The sequence below is a fragment of the Schistocerca nitens genome, chromosome 8 (assembly GCF_023898315.1).
Source record: "Schistocerca nitens isolate TAMUIC-IGC-003100 chromosome 8, iqSchNite1.1, whole genome shotgun sequence".
In the NCBI taxonomy this organism is placed as follows: domain Eukaryota; kingdom Metazoa; phylum Arthropoda; class Insecta; order Orthoptera; family Acrididae; genus Schistocerca; species Schistocerca nitens.
In genome coordinates this window covers 6,065,752-6,093,643 of record NC_064621.1, presented here as the reverse complement: position 1 = coordinate 6,093,643, position 27,892 = coordinate 6,065,752, and positions in this window count along the sequence as shown.

Sequence of the window (27,892 nt, the reverse complement as noted above, 5' to 3'; positions counted from 1 at the left end):
GGCATTGTGTCTCATATATTTCATTCCGATGCAATTTCTGTGTTTCGTCGTCAATGGGAAGGCCCAAGGGATACAGTAAACCTGCAGAGGTGCATCAGAATGTGAAACTGGTGACACAGGAAAAGCTCAAAACATAGACAGTAGGAAGACGCAATCTTCCTGTACTTAAGTCGGCTTTGTGTCTCTTATATTTAATTCCGATGCAATTTCTGTGTTTCATCGTCAATGGTAAGGTCCAAGGGATACAGTTTACCTGCAGAGGTACATCGGAATGTAAAACTAGTGACACAGGAAACGCTCAAAACATAGACAGTAGGAAGACTAAGTCTTCCTGTACTTAGGTCGGCATTGCGTCTCTTACATTTAATTCCGATGCAATTTCTGTGTTTCATCATCAATGGGAAAGTCCAAGGGATACAGTAAACCTGCAGAGGTGCATCTGAATGTAAAACTGGAGACACAGGAAACGCTCAAAACATAGACAGTAGGAAGACTTAGTCTTCCTGTACTTAAATCGGCATTGTGTCTCTTATATTTATTTCCGATGAAATTTCTTTGTTTCATCGTCAATGGGAAGGTCCAAGGGATACAGTAAACCTGCAGAGGTGCATCGGATAGTAAAACTGATGACACAGGACACGCTCATAACATAGACAGTAGGAAGACTTAGTCTTCCTGTACTTAAGTCGGCATTGTGTCTCTTATATTTAATTCCGATGCAATTTCTGTGTTTCATCGTCACTGTGAAGTTCCGAGGGATACAGTAACCCTTGCAGAGGTGCAACGGAATGTAAAACTAGTGGCACAGGAAACGCTCAAAACATAGACAGTAGGAAGACTCAGTCTTCCTGTACTTAAGTCGGCATTATGTCTCTTATACTTAATTCCGATACAATTTCTGTGTTTCATCGTCAATGGTAAGGTCCAAGGGATACAGTAAACCTGCAGAGGTGCATCGGAATGTAAAACTAGTGACACAGGAAACGCTCAAAACATAGACAGTAGGAAGACCCAGTCTTCCTGTACTTAAGTCGGCATTGTGTCTCTTATATTTAATTCCGATGCAATTTCTGTGTTTCATCGTCAATGGGAAGGTCCAAGGGAGACAGTTAACCTGCAGAGGTGCATCAGAATGTAAAAGAGGTGATACAGGAAACGCTAAAATCATAGACAGTAGGAAGACTCAGTCTTCCTGTCCTTAAGTCGGCATTGTGTCTCTTATATTTAATTCCGATGCAATTTCTGTGTTTCATCGTCAATGGGGAGGTCCAAGGAATACAGTAAACCTGCAGAGGTGCAACGGAATGTAAAACTAGTGACACAGGAAACGCTCAAAACATTGACCGTAAGAAGACACAGTTTTCTTGTACTTAAGTCGGTGTTGTGACTCTTATATTTAATTCCGATGCAATTTCTGTGTTTCATCGTCAATGGGAAGGTCCAAGGGATACTGTAAACCTGCAGAGGTCCATCGGAATGTAAAACTTGTGACACAGGATACGATCAAAACATAGACAGTAGGAAGACTCAGCCCTCCTGTACTTAAGTCGGCATTGTGTCTCATATATTTAATTTCGATGCAATTTGTGTGTTTCATCGATAATGGGAAGGTCCAGGAAATGCAGTAAATCTGCAGAGGTGCATCGGAATGTAAAACTGGTGACACAGGAAACGCTCAAATCATTGACTGTAAGAAGACTGTTTTCTTGTACTTAAGTCGGCATTGTGTCTCTTATATTTAATTCCGATGCAATTTCTGAGTTTCATCGTCACTGTGAAGGTCCAAGGGATACAGTAAACCTGTAGAAGTGCATCGGAATGTAAAACTGGTGACACAGGAAACGCTCAATTTATATACAGTAGGATGACTCATTCTTCCTGTGCTTAAGTCGGCATTGTGTCTCTTATACTTAATTCCGATGCAATTTCTGTGTTTCATCGTCAATGGGAAGGTCCAAGGGATACAGTTAACCTGCAGAGGTACATTGGAATGTAAAACTAGTGACACAGGAAAAGCTCAAAACATAGACAATAGGAAGACTCAGTCTTCCGGTACTTAAGTCGGCATTGCGTCTCTTACATTTAATTCCGATGCAATTTCTGTGTTTCATCGTCAATGGGAAAGTCCAAGGGATACAGTAAACCTGCAGAGGTGCATCTGAATGTAAAACTGGAGACACAGGAAACGCTCAAAACATAGACAGTAGGAAGACTTAGTCTTCCTGTACTTAAATCGGCATTGTGTCTCTTATATTTATTTCCGATGAAATTTCTGTGTTTCATCGTGAATGGGAAGGTCCAAGGGATATAGTAAACCTGCAGAGGTGCATCGGAAAGTAAAACTGATGACACAGGACACGCTCATAACATAGACAGTAGGAAGACTTAGTCATCCTGTACTTAAGTCGGCATTGTGTCTCTTATATTTAATTCCGATGCAATTTCTGTGTTTCATCGGTACTGTGAAGGTCCGAGGGATACAGTCAACCTGTAGAGGTGCATCGGAATGTAAAACTGGTGACACAGGAAACGCTCAAATCATAGACAGTAGTAAGACTCAGTGTTCCTGTACTTAAGTCGGCATTGTGTCTCTTATATTTAATTCCTATGCAATTTCTGTGTTTCATCGTCAATGGGAAGATCCAAGGGATACAGTAACCCTGCAGAGGTGCAACGGAATGTAAAACTAGTGACACAGGAAACGCTCAAAACATAGACAGTAGGAAGACTCAGTCTTCCTTTACTTAAGTCGGCATTGTGTCTCTTATATTTATTTCCGATGAAATTTCTGTGTTTCATCGTGAATGGGAAGGTCCAAGGGATATAGTAAACCTGCAGAGGTGCATCGGAAAGTAAAACTGATGACACAGGATACGCTCAAAACATAGACAGTAGCAAGATTTAGTCTTCGTGTACTTAAGTCGGCGTTGTGTCTCTTAAATTTAATTTCGATGCAATTTGTGTGTTTCATCGCCAATGGGAAGGTCCAAGGGATACACTAAACATGCAGAGGTGCATCGGAATGTAAAACTGGTGACACAGGAATCGCTCAAAACATTGACTGTAAGAAGACTGTATTCTTGTACTTAAGTCGTCATTGTGTCTCTTCTATTTAATTCCGATGCAATTTCTGTGTTTCATCGTCAATGGGAAGGTCCAAGGGATACAGTAAACCTGCAGAGGTGCATCGGAATGTAAAACTCGTGACACAGGAAACGCTCAAAACATAGACAGTAGGAAGACTCAGTCTTCCTGTACTGAAGTCGGCATTGTGTCTTGTGACAGCCAGAGCGAGAGCACCAGCAGCAGCGAGTACTGTTTGTATAATGCGTTTATTTTGCATTTTTTTACGACCTTCCACTAAGGAAGGGATTCTATTTGTGTTTATCTGCTCTGCATAGAAACTAACAGTTCTTGATCGTTAGGAGAGAAATTTATTTTGTACTTATTTGCTGCGCTTAGCTTTTAAATAGTTTTTCTGGGAAAACCTAGCGTAGTTTTCGCGTCTCGTATTTCAGTGAGTGTTTCTTGATTATCAGAGTAGCTCATCAGAAGATTATCTTGGGAATTTGTCACCGTATAGAGTAGGGTAAACATAGTCATGTGTAGGGACTGTGGTTGTTGTGAGCGGACGCAAGGAGAATTGGCCACTCTTCGGGGGCAGGTGGAGGTTTTGTCTGTTAGGCTCATCGAGCTCGAGGCGCAGGCGTCGGCTCGTAGTGGCGTTGGGGCAACTGTGGTGAGACCTATACCTACTTCGGTGGCCTTGGAATCACATGGAACCCCTGATGTCGCTGCGTCTTCCGGCAGTGAGCATCTTACCGGTCAGCCATCTCTCCAGGGTGAATGGCGGACAGTGGTGGGCTCGCGCGTGCCTGGCCGAAAGGCGAAGGTGGGATCTGGCCGCGTGGCAGCTGCCTTACCCCTTTCCAACAGGTTCGGGGTGCTTCCTAGTGGTGATGACATCGTTTCCGAGCCACCACAGGATGCCTCGCCTGTTGGGCCAGTGGCCGATTCTCCGGCAAGGTCCCGACAGTCACAGAGGGCGGGCCTATTAGTTATAGGGAGCTCCAACGTTAGGCGGGTTATGGAGCCCCTCAGGAAAATAGCGGGTAGGTCGGGGAAGAATGCCAGTGTGCACTCGGTGTGCTTGCCGGGGGGTCTCGTCCGTAATGTGGAGGAGGCCCTTCCGGCAGCTATTGAACGCACTGGGTGTGACCGGCTGCAGATAGTAGCACATGTCGGAACGAATGACGCCTGCCGCTTGGGTTCTGAGGCCATCCTTGGTTCCTTCCGGCGGCTGGCTGATTTGGTGAAGACAACCAGCATCGCACGCGGAGTGCAAGCTGAGCTTAATATCTGCAGCATAGTGCCCAGAGTCGATCGCGGTCCTCTGGTTTGGAGCCGTGTGGAGGGTCTAAACCAGAGGCTCAGACGACTCTGCGACTATAATGGTTGCAAATTCATCGACCTCCGTTATTGGGTGGAGAACTGTAGGGCCCCCCTAGACAGGTCAGGCGTGCACTACACACCGGAAGCAGCTACTAGGGTAGCAGAGTACGTGTGGCGTGCACACGGGGGTTTTTTAGGTTAGAGGGACCCCCCCTTGGGCGAAACGATAAAATACCTGACGGCTTACCAGAGAGAACATCAGCATCGTTGATAAAGAACGTCCGTCCTCAGAGACCAAAAACAGGAAAAGTTAACGTAATATTGGTAAACTGCAGGAGTATCCAGGGCAAGGTTCCTGAATTAGTATCGCTTATTGAAGGAAATAGTGCGCATATAGTATTAGGAACGGAAAGTTGGTTAAAACCGGAAGTGAACAGTAACGAAATCCTAGACACAGAATGGAATATATACCGCAAGGATAGGATAAACGCCAATGGTGGAGGAGTATTTATAGCAGTAAAGAATTCAATAATATCCAGTGAAGTTATTAGCGAATGCGAATGTGAAATAATCTGGGTTAAGTTAAGTATCAAAGGTGGGTCACATATGATAGTCGGATGCTTCTATAGACCACCTGCATCAGCAACCGTAGTAGTTGAGCGCCTCAGAGAGAACCTGCAGAACGTCGTGAAGAAGTTTCGTGATCATACTATTGTAATAGGGTGAGACTTCAATCTACCAGGTATAGAATGGGATAGTCACACAATCAGAACTGGAGCCAGGGACAGAGACTCTTGTGACATTATCCTGACTGCCTTGTCCGAGAATTACTTCGAGCAGATAGTTAGAGAACCAACTCGTGAAGCTAACGTTTTAGACCTCATAGCAACAAATAGACCGGAACTTTTCGACTCCGTGAATGTAGAAGGGGGTATCAGTGATCATAAGTCAGTGGTTGCATCAATGACTACAAGTGTAATAAGAAATGCCAAGAAAGAAAGGAAAATATATTTGCTTAACAAGAGTGATAGGGCACAAATCGCAGAATATCTGAGTGACCACCATCAAACGTTCATTTCTGAGGAAGAGGATGTGGAACAAAAATGGAAAAAATTCAGAAACATCGTCCAGTACGCCTTAGATAAGTTCGTACCGACTAAGGTCCAAAGCGAGGGGAAAGATCCACCGTGGTATAACAATCATGTACGAAAGGTACTACGGAAACAAAGAAAGCTTCATCATAGGTTTAAGAGTAGTCGAATCATAGCTGATAAGGAAAAGCTGAACGAAGCGAAAAAGAGCGTAAAGAGAGCAATGAGAGAAGCATTCAACGAATTCGAACATAAAACATTGGCAAACAATCTAAACAAGAACCCTAAAAAGTTTTGGTCATATGTAAAATCGGTAAGCGGATCTAAATCCCCTATTCAGTCACTCGTTGACCACGATGGCACCGAAACAGAGGACGACCGAAGAAAGGCAGAAATACTGAATTCAGTGTTCCGAAACTGTTTCACTGCGGAAAATCGTAACACGGTCCCTGACTTCAGCCGTCGCACAGACGCCAAAATGGAAAATATTGAAATAAACGATATCGGAATTGAAAAACAACTGCTATCACTTAGTAGCGGAAAAGCATCCGGACCAGACGAGATACCCGTAAGATTCTACAGTGATTATGCTAAAGAACTTGCCCCCTTTCTATCAGCAATTTATCGTAGATCTCTGGAAGAACGTAAAGTACCTAGCGACTGGAAGAAAGCGCAGGTCGTTCCCATTTTCAAGAAGGGTCATAAATCAGATGCGAATAATTATAGGCCTATTTCGCTTACGTCAATCTGTTGTAGAATAATGGAACATGTTTTATGTTCTCGTATTATGACGTTCTTAGATAATACAAATCTCCTTCATCATAACCAACATGGATTCTGCAAACAGAGATCATGTGAAACTCAGCTCGCCCTATTTGTCCAAAAAATTCACAGTGCCGTAGACACTGGCGAGCAGATTGATGCCGTATTCCTGGACTTCAGGAAGGCATTTGATACAGTTCCGCACTTACGTTTAGTGAAAAAAATACGAGCTTACGGAATATCGGACCAGGTTTGTGATTGGATTCAGGATTTCCCAGAAGAAAGAACACAACATGTCATTCTTAACGGTTCAAAATCTGCAGATGTAGAGGTAATTTCGGGAGTACCGCAAGGAAGCGTGATAGGACCTTTATTGTTTACAATATACATAAATGACTTAGTTGACAACATCGGTAGCTCCGTGAGGCTATTTGCAGATGACACGGTTGTCTACAAGAAAGTAGCAACATCAGAAGACTCGTACGTACTCCAGGAAGACCTGCAGAGGATTAATGAATGGTGCGACAGCTGGCAGCTTTCCCTAAACGTAGATAAATGTAATATAATGCGCATACTTAGGGGCAGAAATCCATTCCAGTACAATTATGCCATAGGTGGTAAATCATTGGAAGCGGTAACGACCGTAAAATACTTAGGAGTTACTATCCGGAGCGATCTGAAGTGGAATGATCACATAAAACAAATAGTGGGAAAAGCAGGCGCCAGGTTGAGATTCATAGGAGAATTCTAAGAAAATGTGACTCATCGACGAAAGAAGTAGCTTACAAAACGCTTGTTCGTCCGATTCTTGAGTATTGCTCATCAGTATGGGACCCTCACCAGGTTGGATTAATAGAAGAGATAGACATGATCCAGCGAAAAGCAGCGCGATTCGTCATGGGGACATTTAGTCAGCGCGAGAGCGTTACGGAGATGCTGAACAAGCTCCAGTGGCGGACACTTCAAGAAAGGCGTTACGCAATACGGAGAGGTTTATTATCGAAATTACGAGAGAGCACATTCCGGGAAGAGATGGGCAACATATTACTACCGCCCACATATATCTCGCGTAATGATCACAACGAAAAGATCCGAGAAATTAGAGAAAATACGGAGACTTACAAGCAGTCGTTCTTCCCACGCACAATTCGTGAATGGAACAGGGAAGGGGGGATCAGATAGTGGTACAATAAGTACCCTACGCCACACACCGTAAGGTGGCTCGCGGAGTATAGATGTAGATGTAGATGTAGATGTAGATGTATATTTATTTCCGATAAAATTTCTGTGTTTCATCGTGAATGGGAAGGTCCAAGGGATATAGCAAACCTGCAGAGGTGCAACACAAAGTAAAACTGATGACACAGGAAACGCTCAAAACATAGACAGTAGGAGGAGTTAGTCTTCCTGTACTTAAGTCGGCATTGTGTCTCTTATATTTAATTCCGATGCTATTTCTGTGTTTCATCGTCAATGGGAAGGTCCAAGGGATACAGTAACCCTGCAGAGGTGCAACGGAATGTAAAACTAGTGACACAGGAAACGCTCAAAACATAGACAGTAGGAAGACTCAGTCTTCCTGTACTTAAGTCGGCATTGTGTCTCTTATATTTATTTCCGATGAAATTTCTGTGTTTCATCGTGAATGGGAAGGTCCAAGGGATATAGTAAACCTGCAGAGGTGCATCGGAAAGTAAAACTGATGACACAGGATACGCTCAAAACATAGACAGTAGCAAGATTTAGTCTTCGTGTACTTAAGTCGGCATTGTGTCTCTTATATTTAATTTCGATGCAATTTGTGTGTTTCATCGCCAATGGGAAGGTCCAAGGGATACACTAAACATGCAGAGGTGCATCGGAATGTAAAACTGGTGACACAGGAATCGCTCAAAACATTGACTGTAAGAAGACTGTATTCTTGTACTTAAGTCGTCATTGTGTCTCTTCTATTTAATTCCGATGCAATTTCTGTGTTTCATCGTCAATGGGAAGGTCCAAGGGATACAGTAAACCTGCAGAGGTGCATCGGAATGTAAAACTCGTGACACAGGAAACGCTCAAAACATAGACAGTAGGAAGACTCAATCTTCCTGTACTGAAGTCGGCATTGTGTCTTGTGACAGCCAGAGCGAGAGCACCAGCAGCAGCGAGTACTGTTTGTATAATGCGTTTATTTTGCATTTTTTTACGACCTTCCACTAAGGAAGGGATTCTATTTGTGTTTATCTGCTCTGCATAGAAACTAACAGTTCTTGATCGTTAGGAGAGAAATTTATTTTGTACTTATTTGCTGCGCTTAGCTTTTAAATAGTTTTTCTGGGAAAACCTAGCGTAGTTTTCGCGTCTCGTATTTCAGTGAGTGTTTCTTGATTATCAGAGTAGCTCATCAGAAGATTATCTTGGGAATTTGTCACCGTATAGAGTAGGGTAAACATAGTCATGTGTAGGGACTGTGGTTGTTGTGAGCGGACGCAAGGAGAATTGGCCACTCTTCGGGGGCAGGTGGAGGCTTTGTCTGTTAGGCTCATCGAGCTCGAGGCGCAGGCGTCGGCTCGTAGTGGCGTTGGGGCAACTGTGGTGAGACCTATACCTACTTCGGTGGCCTTGGAATCACATGGAACCCCTGATGTCGCTGCGTCTTCCGGCAGTGAGCATCTTACCGGTCAGCCATCTCTCCAGGGTGAATGGCGGACAGTGGTGGGCTCGCGCGTGCCTGGCCGAAAGGCGAAGGTGGGATCTGGCCGCGTGGCAGCTGCCTTACCCCTTTCCAACAGGTTCGGGGTGCTTCCTAGTGGTGATGACATCGTTTCCGAGCCACCACAGGATGCCTCGCCTGTTGGGCCAGTGGCCGATTCTCCGGCAAGGTCCCGACAGTCACAGAGGGCGGGCCTATTAGTTATAGGGAGCTCCAACGTTAGGCGGGTTATGGAGCCCCTCAGGAAAATAGCGGGTAGGTCGGGGAAGAATGCCAGTGTGCACTCGGTGTGCTTGCCGGGGGGTCTCGTCCGTAATGTGGAGGAGGCCCTTCCGGCAGCTATTGAACGCACTGGGTGTGACCGGCTGCAGATAGTAGCACATGTCGGAACGAATGACGCCTGCCGCTTGGGTTCTGAGGCCATCCTTGGTTCCTTCCGGCGGCTGGCTGATTTGGTGAAGACAACCAGCATCGCACGCGGAGTGCAAGCTGAGCTTAATATCTGCAGCATAGTGCCCAGAGTCGATCGCGGTCCTCTGGTTTGGAGCCGTGTGGAGGGTCTAAACCAGAGGCTCAGACGACTCTGCGACTATAATGGTTGCAAATTCATCGACCTCCGTTATTGGGTGGAGAACTGTAGGGCCCCCCTAGACAGGTCAGGCGTGCACTACACACCGGAAGCAGCTACTAGGGTAGCAGAGTACGTGTGGCGTGCACACGGGGTTTTTTTAGGTTAGAGGGACCCCCCCTTGGGCGAAACGATAAAATACCTGACGGCTTACCAGAGAGAACATCAGCATCGTTGATAAAGAACGTCCGTCCTCAGAGACCAAAAACAGGAAAAGTTAACGTAATATTGGTAAACTGCAGGAGTATCCAGGGCAAGGTTCCTGAATTAGTATCGCTTATTGAAGGAAATAGTGCGCATATAGTATTAGGAACGGAAAGTTGGTTAAAACCGGAAGTGAACAGTAACGAAATCCTAGACACAGAATGGAATATATACCGCAAGGATAGGATAAACGCCAATGGTGGAGGAGTATTTATAGCAGTAAAGAATTCAATAATATCCAGTGAAGTTATTAGCGAATGCGAATGTGAAATAATCTGGGTTAAGTTAAGTATCAAAGGTGGGTCACATATGATAGTCGGATGCTTCTATAGACCACCTGCATCAGCAACCGTAGTAGTTGAGCGCCTCAGAGAGAACCTGCAGAACGTCGTGAAGAAGTTTCGTGATCATACTATTGTAATAGGGTGAGACTTCAATCTACCAGGTATAGAATGGGATAGTCACACAATCAGAACTGGAGCCAGGGACAGAGACTCTTGTGACATTATCCTGACTGCCTTGTCCGAGAATTACTTCGAGCAGATAGTTAGAGAACCAACTCGTGAAGCTAACGTTTTAGACCTCATAGCAACAAATAGACCGGAACTTTTCGACTCCGTGAATGTAGAAGGGGGTATCAGTGATCATAAGTCAGTGGTTGCATCAATGACTACAAGTGTAATAAGAAATGCCAAGAAAGAAAGGAAAATATATTTGCTTAACAAGAGTGATAGGGCACAAATCGCAGAATATCTGAGTGACCACCATCAAACGTTCATTTCTGAGGAAGAGGATGTGGAACAAAAATGGAAAAAATTCAGAAACATCGTCCAGTACGCCTTAGATAAGTTCGTACCGACTAAGGTCCAAAGCGAGGGGAAAGATCCACCGTGGTATAACAATCATGTACGAAAGGTACTACGGAAACAAAGAAAGCTTCATCATAGGTTTAAGAGTAGTCGAATCATAGCTGATAAGGAAAAGCTGAACGAAGCGAAAAAGAGCGTAAAGAGAGCAATGAGAGAAGCATTCAACGAATTCGAACATAAAACATTGGCAAACAATCTAAACAAGAACCCTAAAAAGTTTTGGTCATATGTAAAATCGGTAAGCGGATCTAAATCCCCTATTCAGTCACTCGTTGACCACGATGGCACCGAAACAGAGGACGACCGAAGAAAGGCAGAAATACTGAATTCAGTGTTCCGAAACTGTTTCACTGCGGAAAATCGTAACACGGTCCCTGACTTCAGCCGTCGCACAGACGCCAAAATGGAAAATATTGAAATAAACGATATCGGAATTGAAAAACAACTGCTATCACTTAGTAGCGGAAAAGCATCCGGACCAGACGAGATACCCGTAAGATTCTACAGTGATTATGCTAAAGAACTTGCCCCCTTTCTATCAGCAATTTATCGTAGATCTCTGGAAGAACGTAAAGTACCTAGCGACTGGAAGAAAGCGCAGGTCGTTCCCATTTTCAAGAAGGGTCATAAATCAGATGCGAATAATTATAGGCCTATTTCGCTTACGTCAATCTGTTGTAGAATAATGGAACATGTTTTATGTTCTCGTATTATGACGTTCTTAGATAATACAAATCTCCTTCATCATAACCAACATGGATTCTGCAAACAGAGATCATGTGAAACTCAGCTCGCCCTATTTGTCCAAAAAATTCACAGTGCCGTAGACACTGGCGAGCAGATTGATGCCGTATTCCTGGACTTCAGGAAGGCATTTGATACAGTTCCGCACTTACGTTTAGTGAAAAAAATACGAGCTTACGGAATATCGGACCAGGTTTGTGATTGGATTCAGGATTTCCCAGAAGAAAGAACACAACATGTCATTCTTAACGGTTCAAAATCTGCAGATGTAGAGGTAATTTCGGGAGTACCGCAAGGAAGCGTGATAGGACCTTTATTGTTTACAATATACATAAATGACTTAGTTGACAACATCGGTAGCTCCGTGAGGCTATTTGCAGATGACACGGTTGTCTACAAGAAAGTAGCAACGTCAGAAGACTCGTACGTACTCCAGGAAGACCTGCAGAGGATTAATGAATGGTGCGACAGCTGGCAGCTTTCCCTAAACGTAGATAAATGTAATATAATGCGCATACTTAGGGGCAGAAATCCATTCCAGTACAATTATGCCATAGGTGGTAAATCATTGGAAGCGGTAACGACCGTAAAATACTTAGGAGTTACTATCCGGAGCGATCTGAAGTGGAATGATCACATAAAACAAATAGTGGGAAAAGCAGGCGCCAGGTTGAGATTCATAGGAGAATTCTAAGAAAATGTGACTCATCGACGAAAGAAGTAGCTTACAAAACGCTTGTTCGTCCGATTCTTGAGTATTGCTCATCAGTATGGGACCCTCACCAGGTTGGATTAATAGAAGAGATAGACATGATCCAGCGAAAAGCAGCGCGATTCGTCATGGGGACATTTAGTCAGCGCGAGAGCGTTACGGAGATGCTGAACAAGCTCCAGTGGCGGACACTTCAAGAAAGGCGTTACGCAATACGGAGAGGTTTATTATCGAAATTACGAGAGAGCACATTCCGGGAAGAGATGGGCAACATATTACTACCGCCCACATATATCTCGCGTAATGATCACAACGAAAAGATCCGAGAAATTAGAGAAAATACGGAGACTTACAAGCAGTCGTTCTTCCCACGCACAATTCGTGAATGGAACAGGGAAGGGGGGATCAGATAGTGGTACAATAAGTACCCTACGCCACACACCGTAAGGTGGCTCGCGGAGTATAGATGTAGATGTAGATGTAGATGTAGATGTATATTTATTTCCGATAAAATTTCTGTGTTTCATCGTGAATGGGAAGGTCCAAGGGATATAGCAAACCTGCAGAGGTGCAACACAAAGTAAAACTGATGACACAGGAAACGCTCAAAACATAGACAGTAGGAGGAGTTAGTCTTCCTGTACTTAAGTCGGCATTGTGTCTCTTATATTTAATTCCGATGCTATTTCTGTGTTTCATCGTCAATGGGAAGGTCCAAGGGATACAGTAACCCTGCAGAGGTGCAACGGAATGTAAAACTAGTGACACAGGAAACGCTCAAAACATAGACAGTAGGAAGACTCAGTCTTCCTGTACTTAAGTCGGCATTGTGTCTCTTATATTTATTTCCGATGAAATTTCTGTGTTTCATCGTGAATGGGAAGGTCCAAGGGATATAGTAAACCTGCAGAGGTGCATCGGAAAGTAAAACTGATGACACAGGATACGCTCAAAACATAGACAGTAGCAAGATTTAGTCTTCGTGTACTTAAGTCGGCATTGTGTCTCTTATATTTAATTTCGATGCAATTTGTGTGTTTCATCGCCAATGGGAAGGTCCAAGGGATACACTAAACATGCAGAGGTGCATCGGAATGTAAAACTGGTGACACAGGAATCGCTCAAAACATTGACTGTAAGAAGACTGTATTCTTGTACTTAAGTCGTCATTGTGTCTCTTCTATTTAATTCCGATGCAATTTCTGTGTTTCATCGTCAATGGGAAGGTCCAAGGGATACAGTAAACCTGCAGAGGTGCATCGGAATGTAAAACTCGTGACACAGGAAACGCTCAAAACATAGACAGTAGGAAGACTCAATCTTCCTGTACTGAAGTCGGCATTGTGTCTTGTGACAGCCAGAGCGAGAGCACCAGCAGCAGCGAGTACTGTTTGTATAATGCGTTTATTTTGCATTTTTTTACGACCTTCCACTAAGGAAGGGATTCTATTTGTGTTTATCTGCTCTGCATAGAAACTAACAGTTCTTGATCGTTAGGAGAGAAATTTATTTTGTACTTATTTGCTGCGCTTAGCTTTTAAATAGTTTTTCTGGGAAAACCTAGCGTAGTTTTCGCGTCTCGTATTTCAGTGAGTGTTTCTTGATTATCAGAGTAGCTCATCAGAAGATTATCTTGGGAATTTGTCACCGTATAGAGTAGGGTAAACATAGTCATGTGTAGGGACTGTGGTTGTTGTGAGCGGACGCAAGGAGAATTGGCCACTCTTCGGGGGCAGGTGGAGGCTTTGTCTGTTAGGCTCATCGAGCTCGAGGCGCAGGCGTCGGCTCGTAGTGGCGTTGGGGCAACTGTGGTGAGACCTATACCTACTTCGGTGGCCTTGGAATCACATGGAACCCCTGATGTCGCTGCGTCTTCCGGCAGTGAGCATCTTACCGGTCAGCCATCTCTCCAGGGTGAATGGCGGACAGTGGTGGGCTCGCGCGTGCCTGGCCGAAAGGCGAAGGTGGGATCTGGCCGCGTGGCAGCTGCCTTACCCCTTTCCAACAGGTTCGGGGTGCTTCCTAGTGGTGATGACATCGTTTCCGAGCCACCACAGGATGCCTCGCCTGTTGGGCCAGTGGCCGATTCTCCGGCAAGGTCCCGACAGTCACAGAGGGCGGGCCTATTAGTTATAGGGAGCTCCAACGTTAGGCGGGTTATGGAGCCCCTCAGGAAAATAGCGGGTAGGTCGGGGAAGAATGCCAGTGTGCACTCGGTGTGCTTGCCGGGGGGTCTCGTCCGTAATGTGGAGGAGGCCCTTCCGGCAGCTATTGAACGCACTGGGTGTGACCGGCTGCAGATAGTAGCACATGTCGGAACGAATGACGCCTGCCGCTTGGGTTCTGAGGCCATCCTTGGTTCCTTCCGGCGGCTGGCTGATTTGGTGAAGACAACCAGCATCGCACGCGGAGTGCAAGCTGAGCTTAATATCTGCAGCATAGTGCCCAGAGTCGATCGCGGTCCTCTGGTTTGGAGCCGTGTGGAGGGTCTAAACCAGAGGCTCAGACGACTCTGCGACTATAATGGTTGCAAATTCATCGACCTCCGTTATTGGGTGGAGAACTGTAGGGCCCCCCTAGACAGGTCAGGCGTGCACTACACACCGGAAGCAGCTACTAGGGTAGCAGAGTACGTGTGGCGTGCACACGGGGGTTTTTTAGGTTAGAGGGACCCCCCCTTGGGCGAAACGATAAAATACCTGACGGCTTACCAGAGAGAACATCAGCATCGTTGATAAAGAACGTCCGTCCTCAGAGACCAAAAACAGGAAAAGTTAACGTAATATTGGTAAACTGCAGGAGTATCCAGGGCAAGGTTCCTGAATTAGTATCGCTTATTGAAGGAAATAGTGCGCATATAGTATTAGGAACGGAAAGTTGGTTAAAACCGGAAGTGAACAGTAACGAAATCCTAGACACAGAATGGAATATATACCGCAAGGATAGGATAAACGCCAATGGTGGAGGAGTATTTATAGCAGTAAAGAATTCAATAATATCCAGTGAAGTTATTAGCGAATGCGAATGTGAAATAATCTGGGTTAAGTTAAGTATCAAAGGTGGGTCACATATGATAGTCGGATGCTTCTATAGACCACCTGCATCAGCAACCGTAGTAGTTGAGCGCCTCAGAGAGAACCTGCAGAACGTCGTGAAGAAGTTTCGTGATCATACTATTGTAATAGGGTGAGACTTCAATCTACCAGGTATAGAATGGGATAGTCACACAATCAGAACTGGAGCCAGGGACAGAGACTCTTGTGACATTATCCTGACTGCCTTGTCCGAGAATTACTTCGAGCAGATAGTTAGAGAACCAACTCGTGAAGCTAACGTTTTAGACCTCATAGCAACAAATAGACCGGAACTTTTCGACTCCGTGAATGTAGAAGGGGGTATCAGTGATCATAAGTCAGTGGTTGCATCAATGACTACAAGTGTAATAAGAAATGCCAAGAAAGAAAGGAAAATATATTTGCTTAACAAGAGTGATAGGGCACAAATCGCAGAATATCTGAGTGACCACCATCAAACGTTCATTTCTGAGGAAGAGGATGTGGAACAAAAATGGAAAAAATTCAGAAACATCGTCCAGTACGCCTTAGATAAGTTCGTACCGACTAAGGTCCAAAGCGAGGGGAAAGATCCACCGTGGTATAACAATCATGTACGAAAGGTACTACGGAAACAAAGAAAGCTTCATCATAGGTTTAAGAGTAGTCGAATCATAGCTGATAAGGAAAAGCTGAACGAAGCGAAAAAGAGCGTAAAGAGAGCAATGAGAGAAGCATTCAACGAATTCGAACATAAAACATTGGCAAACAATCTAAACAAGAACCCTAAAAAGTTTTGGTCATATGTAAAATCGGTAAGCGGATCTAAATCCCCTATTCAGTCACTCGTTGACCACGATGGCACCGAAACAGAGGACGACCGAAGAAAGGCAGAAATACTGAATTCAGTGTTCCGAAACTGTTTCACTGCGGAAAATCGTAACACGGTCCCTGACTTCAGCCGTCGCACAGACGCCAAAATGGAAAATATTGAAATAAACGATATCGGAATTGAAAAACAACTGCTATCACTTAGTAGCGGAAAAGCATCCGGACCAGACGAGATACCCGTAAGATTCTACAGTGATTATGCTAAAGAACTTGCCCCCTTTCTATCAGCAATTTATCGTAGATCTCTGGAAGAACGTAAAGTACCTAGCGACTGGAAGAAAGCGCAGGTCGTTCCCATTTTCAAGAAGGGTCATAAATCAGATGCGAATAATTATAGGCCTATTTCGCTTACGTCAATCTGTTGTAGAATAATGGAACATGTTTTATGTTCTCGTATTATGACGTTCTTAGATAATACAAATCTCCTTCATCATAACCAACATGGATTCTGCAAACAGAGATCATGTGAAACTCAGCTCGCCCTATTTGTCCAAAAAATTCACAGTGCCGTAGACACTGGCGAGCAGATTGATGCCGTATTCCTGGACTTCAGGAAGGCATTTGATACAGTTCCGCACTTACGTTTAGTGAAAAAAATACGAGCTTACGGAATATCGGACCAGGTTTGTGATTGGATTCAGGATTTCCCAGAAGAAAGAACACAACATGTCATTCTTAACGGTTCAAAATCTGCAGATGTAGAGGTAATTTCGGGAGTACCGCAAGGAAGCGTGATAGGACCTTTATTGTTTACAATATACATAAATGACTTAGTTGACAACATCGGTAGCTCCGTGAGGCTATTTGCAGGTGACACGGTTGTCTACAAGAAAGTAGCAACATCAGAAGACTCGTACGTACTCCAGGAAGACCTGCAGAGGATTAATGAATGGTGCGACAGCTGGCAGCTTTCCCTAAACGTAGATAAATGTAATATAATGCGCATACTTAGGGGCAGAAATCCATTCCAGTACAATTATGCCATAGGTGGTAAATCATTGGAAGCGGTAACGACCGTAAAATACTTAGGAGTTACTATCCGGAGCGATCTGAAGTGGAATGATCACATAAAACAAATAGTGGGAAAAGCAGGCGCCAGGTTGAGATTCATAGGAGAAATCTAAGAAAATGTGACTCATCGACGAAAGAAGTAGCTTACAAAACGCTTGTTCGTCCGATTCTTGAGTATTGCTCATCAGTATGGGACCCTCACCAGGTTGGATTAATAGAAGAGATAGACATGATCCAGCGAAAAGCAGCGCGATTCGTCATGGGGACATTTAGTCAGCGCGAGAGCGTTACGGAGATGCTGAACAAGCTCCAGTGGCGGACACTTCAAGAAAGGCGTTACGCAATACGGAGAGGTTTATTATCGAAATTACGAGAGAGCACATTCCGGGAAGAGATGGGCAACATATTACTACCGCCCACATATATCTCGCGTAATGATCACAACGAAAAGATCCGAGAAATTAGAGAAAATACGGAGACTTACAAGCAGTCGTTCTTCCCACGCACAATTCGTGAATGGAACAGGGAAGGGGGGATCAGATAGTGGTACAATAAGTACCCTACGCCACACACCGTAAGGTGGCTCGCGGAGTATAGATGTAGATGTAGATGTAGATGTAGATGTATATTTATTTCCGATAAAATTTCTGTGTTTCATCGTGAATGGGAAGGTCCAAGGGATATAGCAAACCTGCAGAGGTGCAACACAAAGTAAAACTGATGACACAGGAAACGCTCAAAACATAGACAGTAGGAGGAGTTAGTCTTCCTGTACTTAAGTCGGCATTGTGTCTCTTATATTTAATTCCGATGCTATTTCTGTGTTTCATCGTCAATGGGAAGGTCCAAGTGATGCAGTAAACCTGCAGAGGTGCATCGGAATGTAAAACTAGTGACACAGGAAACGCTCAAAACATAGACAGTAGGAAGACTCAGTCTTCGTGTACTTAAGTCGGCATTGTGTCTCTTATATTTAATTCCGATGCAATTTCTGTGTTTCATCGTCAATGGGAAGGTCCAAGGGATACAGTAAACCTGCAGAGGTGCATCGGAATGTAAAATTCGTGACACAGGAAACGCTCAAAACATAGACAGTAGGAAGACTGAGGCTTCCTGTACTTAAGTCTGCATTGTGTCTCTTATATTTATTTCCGATGAAATTTCTATGTTTCATCGTGAATGGGTAGGTCCAAGGGTTATAGTAAACGTGCAGAGGTACATCGGAAAGTAAAACTGATGACACAGGAAACGCTCAAAACATAGACAGTAGGAAGACTTAGTCTTCCTGTACTTAAGTCGGCATTGTGTCTCTTATATTTAATTCCGATGCAATTTCTGTGTTTCATCGTCACTGTGAAGGTCCAAGGGATACAGTAAACCTGTAGAGGTGCATCGGAATGTAAAACTGGTGACACAGGAAACGCTCAAATTATAGACAGTAGGAGGACTCAGTCTTCCTGTACTTATGTCGGCATTGTTTCTCTTATATTTAATTCCGATGCAATTTCTGTGTTTCATCGTCAATGGGAAGGTCCAAGGGATACAGTAAACCTGCAGAGGTGCATCAGAATGTAAAACTGGTGACACGGGAAACGCTCAAAACATAGACAGTAGGAAGACTCAGTCTTCCTGTACTTAAGTCGGCATTGTGTCTCCTATATTTAATTCCGATGCAATTTCTGTGTTTCATCGTCAATGGGAAGGTCCAAGGGGTACAGTAAACCTGCAGAGGTGCATCAGAATATAAAAATGGTGACACAGGAAACGCTCACAACATAGACAGTAGAAAGACTCAGTCTTCCTGTACTTAAGTCGGCATTGTCTCTCTTATATTTAATTCCGATGCAATTTCTGTGTTTCATCGTCAATGGGAAGGTCCAAGGGATACAGTAAACCTGCAGAGGTGCAACGGAATGTATAACTAGTGACACAGGAAACGCTCAAAACATAGACAGTAGGAATACTCAGTCTTCCTGCACATAAGTCGGCATTGTGTCTCTTATATTTATTTCCGATGAAATTTCTGTGTTTCATCGTGAATGGGAAGGTCCAAGGGATACAGTAAACCTGCAGAGGTGCATCGGAAAGTAAAACTGATGACACAGGATACGCTCAAAGCATAGACACTAGCAGGATTTAGTGTTCCTGTACTTGAGTCGGCATTGTATATCTTATATTTAATTTCGATGCAACTTGTGTGTTTCATCGCCAATGGGAAGGTCCAAGGGATACAGTAAACATGCAGAGGTGCATCGGAATGTAAAACTGGTGACACAGGAAACGCTCAAAACATTGACTGTAAGAAGACTGTTGTCTTGTACTTAAATCGTCATTGTGTCTCTTATATTTAATTCCTATGTAATTTCTGTGTTTCATCGTAACTGTGAAGGTCGAAGGGATACAGTAAACCTGTAGAGGTGCATCGGAATGGAAAACTGGTGACACAGGAAACGCTCAAATTATAGACAATAGGAAGACTCAGTCATCCTGTACTTAAGTCGGCATTGGGTCTCTTATATTTAATTCCGATGCAATTTCTGTGTTTCATCGTCAATGGGAAGGTCCAAGGGATGCAGTAAACCTGCAGAGGTGCATCAGAACGTAAAACTGGTGACACAGGAAACGCTCAAAACATAGACAGTAGGAAGTCTCAGTCTTCCTGTACTTAAGTCTGCATTGTGTATTTAATTCCGATGCTATTTCTGTGTTTCATCGTCACTGTGAAGGTCCAAGGGATACAGTAAACCTGTAGAGGTGCATCGGAATGTAAAACTGGTGACAAAGGAAACGCTCAAATTATAGACAGTAGGAAGCCTCAGTCTTCCTGTACTTAAGTCGGCATTGTGTCTCTTATATTTAATTCCGATGCAATTTCTGTGTTTCATCGTCAATGGGAAGGTCCAAGGGATACAGTAAACCTGCAGAGGTGCATCAGAATGTAAAACTGGTGACACAGGAAACGCTCAAAACATAGACAGTAGGAAGACTCAGTCTTCCTGTACTTAAGTCGGCATTGTGTCTCTTATATATAATTCCGATGCAATTTCTGTGTTTTATCGTCAATGGGAAGGTCGAAGGGATACATTAAACCTGCAGAGGTGCATCGGAATGTAAAACTAGTGACACAGGAAACGCTCAAACATAGACAGTAGGAAGACTCAGTCTTCCTGTACTTAAGTCAACATTGTTTCTCTTATATTTAATTCCGATGCAATTTCTGTGTTTCATCGTCAATGGGAAGGTCCAACGGATACAGTAAACCTGCAAAAGTGCATCGGTATGTAAAACTGGTGACACAGGTAACGCTCAAAACATAGACAGTAGGAAGACTCAGTCTTCCTGTTCTTAAGTCGGCATTGTGTCTCTTATATTTAATTCCGATGCAATTTCTGCGTTTCATCGTCAATGGGAAGATCCAAGGGATACAGTAAACCTGCAGAGGTGCGTCAGAATGTAAAACTGGTGACACAGGAAACGCTGAAAACATAGACTGTAGGAAGACTCAGTCTTCCTGTACTTAAGTCGGCATTGTGTCTCTTATATTTAATTCCGATGCAATTTCTGTGTGACATCGTCACTGGGTAGGTCCAAGGGGTACAGTAAACCTGCAGAGGTGCATCAGAATGTAAAAATGGTGACACAGAAAACGCTCACAACATAGACAGTACGAATACTCAGTCTCCCTGTACTTAAGTCGGCATTGTGTCTCTTATATTTAATTCCGATGCAATTTCTGTGTTTCATCGTCAATGGGAAGGTCCAAGAGATACAGTAAACCTGCAGAGGTGCAACGGAATGTATAACTAGTGACACAGGAAACGCTCAAAACATAGACAGTAGGAAGACTCAGTCTTCCTGTACTTAAGTCTGCATTGTGTCTCTTATATTTATTTCCGATGAAATTTCTGTGTTTCATCGTCAATGGGAAGGTCCAATGGATACAGTAAACCTGCAGAGGCACATTGGAATGTAAAACTGGTGACACAGGAAACGCTCAAAACATAGACAGTAGGAAGACTCAGTCTTCCTGTACTTAAGTCGGCATTGTGTCTCTTATATTTAATTCCGATGCAATTTCTGTGTTTCATCGTCAATGGGAAGGTCCAAGGGATACAGTAAACCTGCAGAGGTGCATCGGAATGTAAAACTAGTGACACAGGAAACGCTCAAAACATAGACAGTAGGAAGAGTCAGTCTTCCAGTACTTAAGTCGGCATTGTGTCTCTTATATTTAATTCCGATGCAATTTCTGTGTTTCATCGTCAATGGGAAGGTCCAAAGGATACAGTAAACCTGCAGAGGTGCATCGGAATGTAAAACTGGTGACACAGGAAACGCTCAAATCATAGACAGTAGGAAGACTCAGTCTTCCTGTACTTAAGTCGGCATTGTGTCTCTTGTATTTATTTCCGATGACATTTCTGTGTTTCATCGTGAATGGGAAGATCCAAGGGATATAGTTAACAAGCAGAGGTGCATCGGAAAGTAAAACTGATGACACAGGAAACGCTCAAAACATAGACAGTAGGAAGACTCAGTCTTCCTGTACTTAAGTCTGCATTGTGACTCTTATATTTAATTCCGATGCAATTTCTGTGATTCATCGTCAATGGGAAGGGCCAAGGGATACAGTAAACCTGCAGAGGTGCATCGGAATGTAAAACTGGTGACACAGGAAACGCTCAAAGCATTGACTGTAAGAAGACTGTTATCTTGTACTTAAGTCGGCATTGTGTCTCTTATATTTAATTCCGATGCAATTTCTATGTTTAATCGTCACTGTGAAGGTCCAAGGGATACAGTAAACCTGCAGAGGTGCATCGGAATGTAAAACTGGTGACACAGGAAACGCTGAAAACATAGACTGTAGGAAGACTCAGTCTTCCTGTACTTAAGTCGGCATTGTGTCTCTTATAATTAATTCCGATGCAATTTCTGTGTGACATCGTCACTGTGAAGGTCCAAGGGATACAGTAAACCTGCAGAGGTGCATCGGAATGTAAAACTGGTGACACAGGAAACGCTCAAAACATAGACCGTAAGAAGACTCAGTTATCTTGTGCTTAAGTCGTCGTTGTGTCTCTTATATTTAATTCCGATGCAATTTCTGTGTTTCATCGTCAATGGGAAGGTCCAATGGATACAGTAAACCTGCAGAGGCACATTGGAATGTAAAACTGGTGACACAGGAAACGCTCAAAGCATAGACAGTAGGAAGACTCGGTCTTCCTGTACTTAAGTCGGCATTGTGTCTCTTATATTTAATTCCGATGCAATTTCTGTGTTTCATCGTCAATGGGAAGGTCCAAGGGATACAGTAAACCTGCAGAGGTGCATCAGAATGTAAAACTGGTGACACAGGAATCGCTCAAAGAATAGACAGTAGGAAGACTCAGTCTTCCTGTACTTAAGTCGGCATTGTGTCTCTTATATTTAATTCCGATGCAATTTCTGTGTTTCATCGTCAATGGGAAGGTCCAAGGGATGCAGTAAACCTGCAGAGGTGCATCGGAATGTAAAACTAGTGACACAGGAAACGCTCAAAACATAGACAGTAGGAAGACTCAGTCTTCCAGTACTTAAGTCGGCATTGTGTCTCTTATATTTAATTCCGGTGCAATTTCTGTGTTTCATCGTCAATGGGAAGGTCCAAGGGATACAGTAAACCTGCAGAGGTGCATCGGAATGTAAAACTGGTGACACAGGAAACGCTCAAATCATAGACAGTAGGAAGACTCAGTCTTCCTGTACTTAAGTCGGCATTGTGTCTCTTGTATTTATTTCCGATGACATTTCTGTGTTTCATCGTGAATGGGAAGATCCAAGGGATATAGTTAACAAGCAGAGGTGCATCGGTAAGTAAAACTGATGACACAGGAAACGCTCAAAACATAGACAGTAGGAAGACTCAGTCTTCCTGTACTTAAGTCTGCATTGTGACTCTTATATTTAATTCCGATGCAATTTCTGTGATTCATCGTCACTGTGAAGGTCCAAGGGATACAGTAAACCTGCAGAGGTGCATCGGAATGAAAAACTTTTGACACGGGAAACGCTCAAAACATAGACAGTAAGAAGATCCAGTCATCCTGTTCTTAAGTCGGCACTGTGTCTCTAACATTTAATTCCGATGCAATTTCTGTGTTTCATCGTCAATGGGAAGTTCCAAGTGATACAGTAAACCTGCAGAGGTGCATCGGAATTTAAACCTGGTGACACAGGAAACGCTCAAAACATAGACCGTAAGAAGACTCATTTTTCATGTACGTAAGTCGGCGTTGTGTCTCTTATATTTAATTCCGATGCAATTTCTGATTTTCATCGTCAATGGGAAGGTCCAAGGGATACAGTAAACCTGCAGAGGTGCATCGGAATGTAAAACTGATGACACAGCAAACGCTCTAATCATAGACAGTAGGAAGACTCAGTCTTCGTGTACTTAAGTCGGCATTGTGTCTCTTATATTTAATTCCGATGCAATTTCTGTGTTTCATCGTCAATGGGAAGGTCCAAGGGATACAGTAAACCTGCAGAGGTGCATCGGAATGTAAAACTGGTGGCACAGGAAACGCTCAAAACATAGACAGTAGGAAGACTCAGTCTTCCTGTACTTAAGTCGGCATTGTGTCTCTTATATTTAATTCCGATGCAATTTGTGTGTTACATCGCCAATGGGAAGGTCCAAGGGATACAGTAAACCTGCAGAGGTGCATCGGAATGTAAAACTGGTGACACAGGAAACGCTCAAAGCATTGACTGTAAGAAGACTGTTATCTTGTACTTAAGTCGGCATTGTGTCTCTTATATTTAATTCCGATGCAATTTCTATGTTTAATCGTCACTGTGAAGGTCCAAGGGATACAGTAAACCTGTAGAGGTGCATCGGAATGTAAAACTGGTGACACAAGAAACGCTCAAATTATAGACAGTAGGAAGACTCAGTCTTCCTGTACTTAATTCGGCATTGTGTCTCTTATATTTAATTCCGCTGCAATTTCTGTGTTTCATCGTAAATGGGAAGGTCCAAGGGATACAGTAAACCTGCAGAGGTGCATCAGAATGTAAAACTGGTGACACAGGAAACGCTCAAATCATAGACAGTAGGAAGACTCAGTCTTCCTGAAGTCGGCATTGTGTCTCTTATATTTAATTCCGATGCAATTTCTGTGTTTCATCGTCAATGGGAAGGTCCAAGGGTTACAGTAAACCTGCAGAGGTGCATCGGAATGTAAAACTAGTGACACAGGAAACGCTCAAAACATAGACAGTAGGAAGACTCAGTCTTCCTGTACTTAAGTCGGCATTGTGTCTCTTACATTTAATTCCGATGCAATTTCTGTGTTTCATCGTCAATGGGAATGTCCATGGGATACAGTAAACGTGCAGAGGTGCATCGGAATGTAAAACTGGTGACACAGGAAACGCTCAAAACATAGACAGTAGGAAGACTCAGTCTTCCTGTACTTAAGTCGTCATTGTGTCTGTTATATTTAATTCGATGCAATTTCTGTGTTTCATCGTCAATGGGGAGGTCCAACGGATACAGTAAACCTACAGAGGTGCAACGGAATGTAAAACTAGTGACACAGGAAACGCTCAAAACATAGACCGTAAGAAGACTCAGTTTTCTTGTTCTTAAGTCGGCGTTGTGTCTCTTATATTTAATTCCGATGCAATTTCTGTGTTTCATCGTCAATGGGTAGGTCCAAGGGATACAGTAAACCTGCAGAGGTCCATCGGAATGTAAAAATTGTGACACAGGAAAAGCTCAAAACATAGACAGTAGGAAGACTCAGTCTTCCTGTACTTAAGTCGGCATTGTGCCTCTTATATTAATTTCGATGCAATTTGTGTGTTTCATCGCCAATGGGAAGGTCCAGGGGATGCAGTAAATCTGCAGAGGTGCATCGGAATGTAAAACTGGTGACACAGGAAACGCTCAAAACATTGACTGTAAGAAGACTGTTTTCTTGTACTTAAGTCGGCATTGTGTCTCTTATATTTAATTCCGATGCAATTTCTGTGTTTCATCGTCACTGTGAAGGTCCAAGGGATACAGTAAACCTGTAGAGGTGCATCGGAATGTAAAACTGGTGACACAGGAAACGCTCAAATTATAGACAATAGGAAGACTCAGTCATCCTGTACTTAAGTCGGCATTGGGTCTCTTACATTTCATTCCGATGCAATTTCTGTGTTTCATCGTCAATGGGAAGGTCCAAGGGATACAGTAAACCTGCAGAGTTGCATCAGAACGTAAAAGTGGTGACACAGGAAACGCTCAAAACATAGACAGTAGGAAGACTCAGTCTTCCTGTACTTAAGTCTGCATTGTGTATTTAATTCCGATGCTATTTCTGTGTTTCATCGTGAATGGGAAGGTCCAAGGGATACAGAAAACCTGTAGAGGTGCATCGGAATGTAAAACTGGTGACAAAGGAAACGCTCAAATTATAGACAGTAGGAAGACTCAGTCTTCCTGTACTTAAGTCGGCATTGTGTCTCTTATATTTAATTGCGATGCAATTTCTGTGTTTCATCGTCAATGGGAAGGTCGAAGGGATACATTAAACCTGCAGAGGTGCATCGGAATGTAAAACTAGTGACACAGGAAACGCTCAAACATAGACAGTAGGAAGACTCAGTCTTCCTGTACCTAAGTCGGCATTGTTTCTCTTATATTTAATTCCGATGCAATTTCTGTGTTTCATCGTCAATGGGAAGGTCCAACGGATACAGAAAACCTGCAAAAGTGCATCGGTATGTAAAACTAGTGACACAAGAAACGCTCAAATTATAGACAGTAGGAAGACTCAGTCTTCCTGTACTTAAGTCGGCATTTTGTCTCTTATATTTAATTCCGATGCTATTTCTGTGTTTCATCGTCGCTGTGAAGGTCCAAGGGATACAGTAAACCTGCAGAGGTGCATCGGTATGTAAAACTGGTGACACAGGTAACGCTCAAAACATAGACAGTAGGAAGACTCACCCTTCCTGTACTTAAGTCGGCATTGTGTCTCTTATATTTAATTCCGATGTTATTTCTGTGTTTCATCGTCCATGGGAAGGTCCAAGAGATACAGTAAACCTGCAGAGGTGCATCTGAATGTAAAACTGGTGACACAGGAAACGCTCAAAACATAGACAGTAGGAAGACTCACCCTTCCTGTACTTAAGTCGGCATTGTGTCTCTTATATTTAATTCCGATGCAATTTCTGTGTTTCATCGTCAATGGGAAGGTCCAAGAGATACAGTAAACCTGCAGAGATGCAACGGAATTTATAACTAGTGACACAGGAAACGCTCAAAACATAGACAGTAGGAAGACTCAGTCTTCCTGTACATATTTTGGCATTGTGTCTCTTACAATTATTTCCGATGAAATTTCTGTGTTTCATCCAGAATGGGAAGGTCCAAGGGATATAGTAAACCTGCAGAGGTTCATCGGAAAGTAAAACTGATGACACAGGATACGCTCAAAACTTAGACAGTAGCAGGATTTAGTCTTCCTGTACTTAAGTCGGCATTGTGTATCTTATATTTAATTCCGACGCAATTTCTGTGTTTCATCGTCAATGGGAATGTCCAAGGGATACAGTAAACCTGCAGAGGTGCATCAGAATGTAAAACTCGTGACACAGGAAACGCTCAAAACATAGACAGTAGGAAGACTCAGTCTTCCTGTACTTAAGTCGGCATTGTGTCTCTTATATTTATTTCCGATGAAATTTCTGTGTTTCATCGTCAATGGGAAGGTCCAATGGATACAGTAAACCTGCAGAGGCACAGTGGAATGTAAAACTGGTGACACAGGAAACGCTCAAAACATAGACAATAGAAAGACTCAGTCTTCCTGTACTTAAGTCGGCATTGTCCCTCTTATATTTAATTCCGATGCAATTTCTGTGTTTCATCGTCAATGGGAAGGTCCAAGGGATACAGTAAACCTGCAGAGGTGCAACGGAATGTATAACTAGTGACACAGGAAACGCTCAAAACATAGACAGTAGGAATACTCAGTCTTCCTGTACATAAGTCGGCATTGTGTCTCTTATATTTATTTCCGATGAAATTTCTGCGTTTCATCGTGAATGGGAAGGTCCAAGGGATACAGTAAACCTGCAGAGGTGCATCGGAAAGTAAAACTGATGACACAGGATACGCTCAAAGCATAGACACTAGCAGGATTTAGTGTTCCTGTACTTGAGTCGGCATTGTATATCTTATATTTAATTTCGATGCAACTTGTGTGTTTCATCGCCAATGGGAAGGTCCAGGGGATACAGTAAACATGCAGAGGTGCATCGGAATGTAAAACTGGTGACACAGGAAACGCTCAAAACATTGACTGTAAGAAGACTGTTGTCTTGTACTTAAATCGTCATTGTGTCTCTTATATTTAATTCCTATGTAATTTCTGTGTTTCATCGTAACTGTGAAGGTCGAAGGGATACAGTAAACCTGTAGAGGTGCATCGGAATGGAAAACTGGTGACACAGGAAACGCTCAAATTATAGACAATAGGAAGACTCAGTCATCCTGTACTTAAGTCGGCATTGGGTCTCTTATATTTAATTCCGATGCAATTTCTGTGTTTCATCGTCAATGGGAAGGTCCAAGGGATGCAGTAAACCTGCAGAGGTGCATCAGAATTTAAAACTAGTGACACAGGAAACGCTCAAACATAGACAGTAGGAAGACTCAGTCTTCCTGTACTTAAGTCAATATTGTTTCTCTTATATTTAATTCCGATGCAATTTCTGTGTTTCATCGTCAATGGGAAGGTCCAACGGATACAGTAAACCTGCAAAAGTGCATCGGTATGTAAAACTGGTG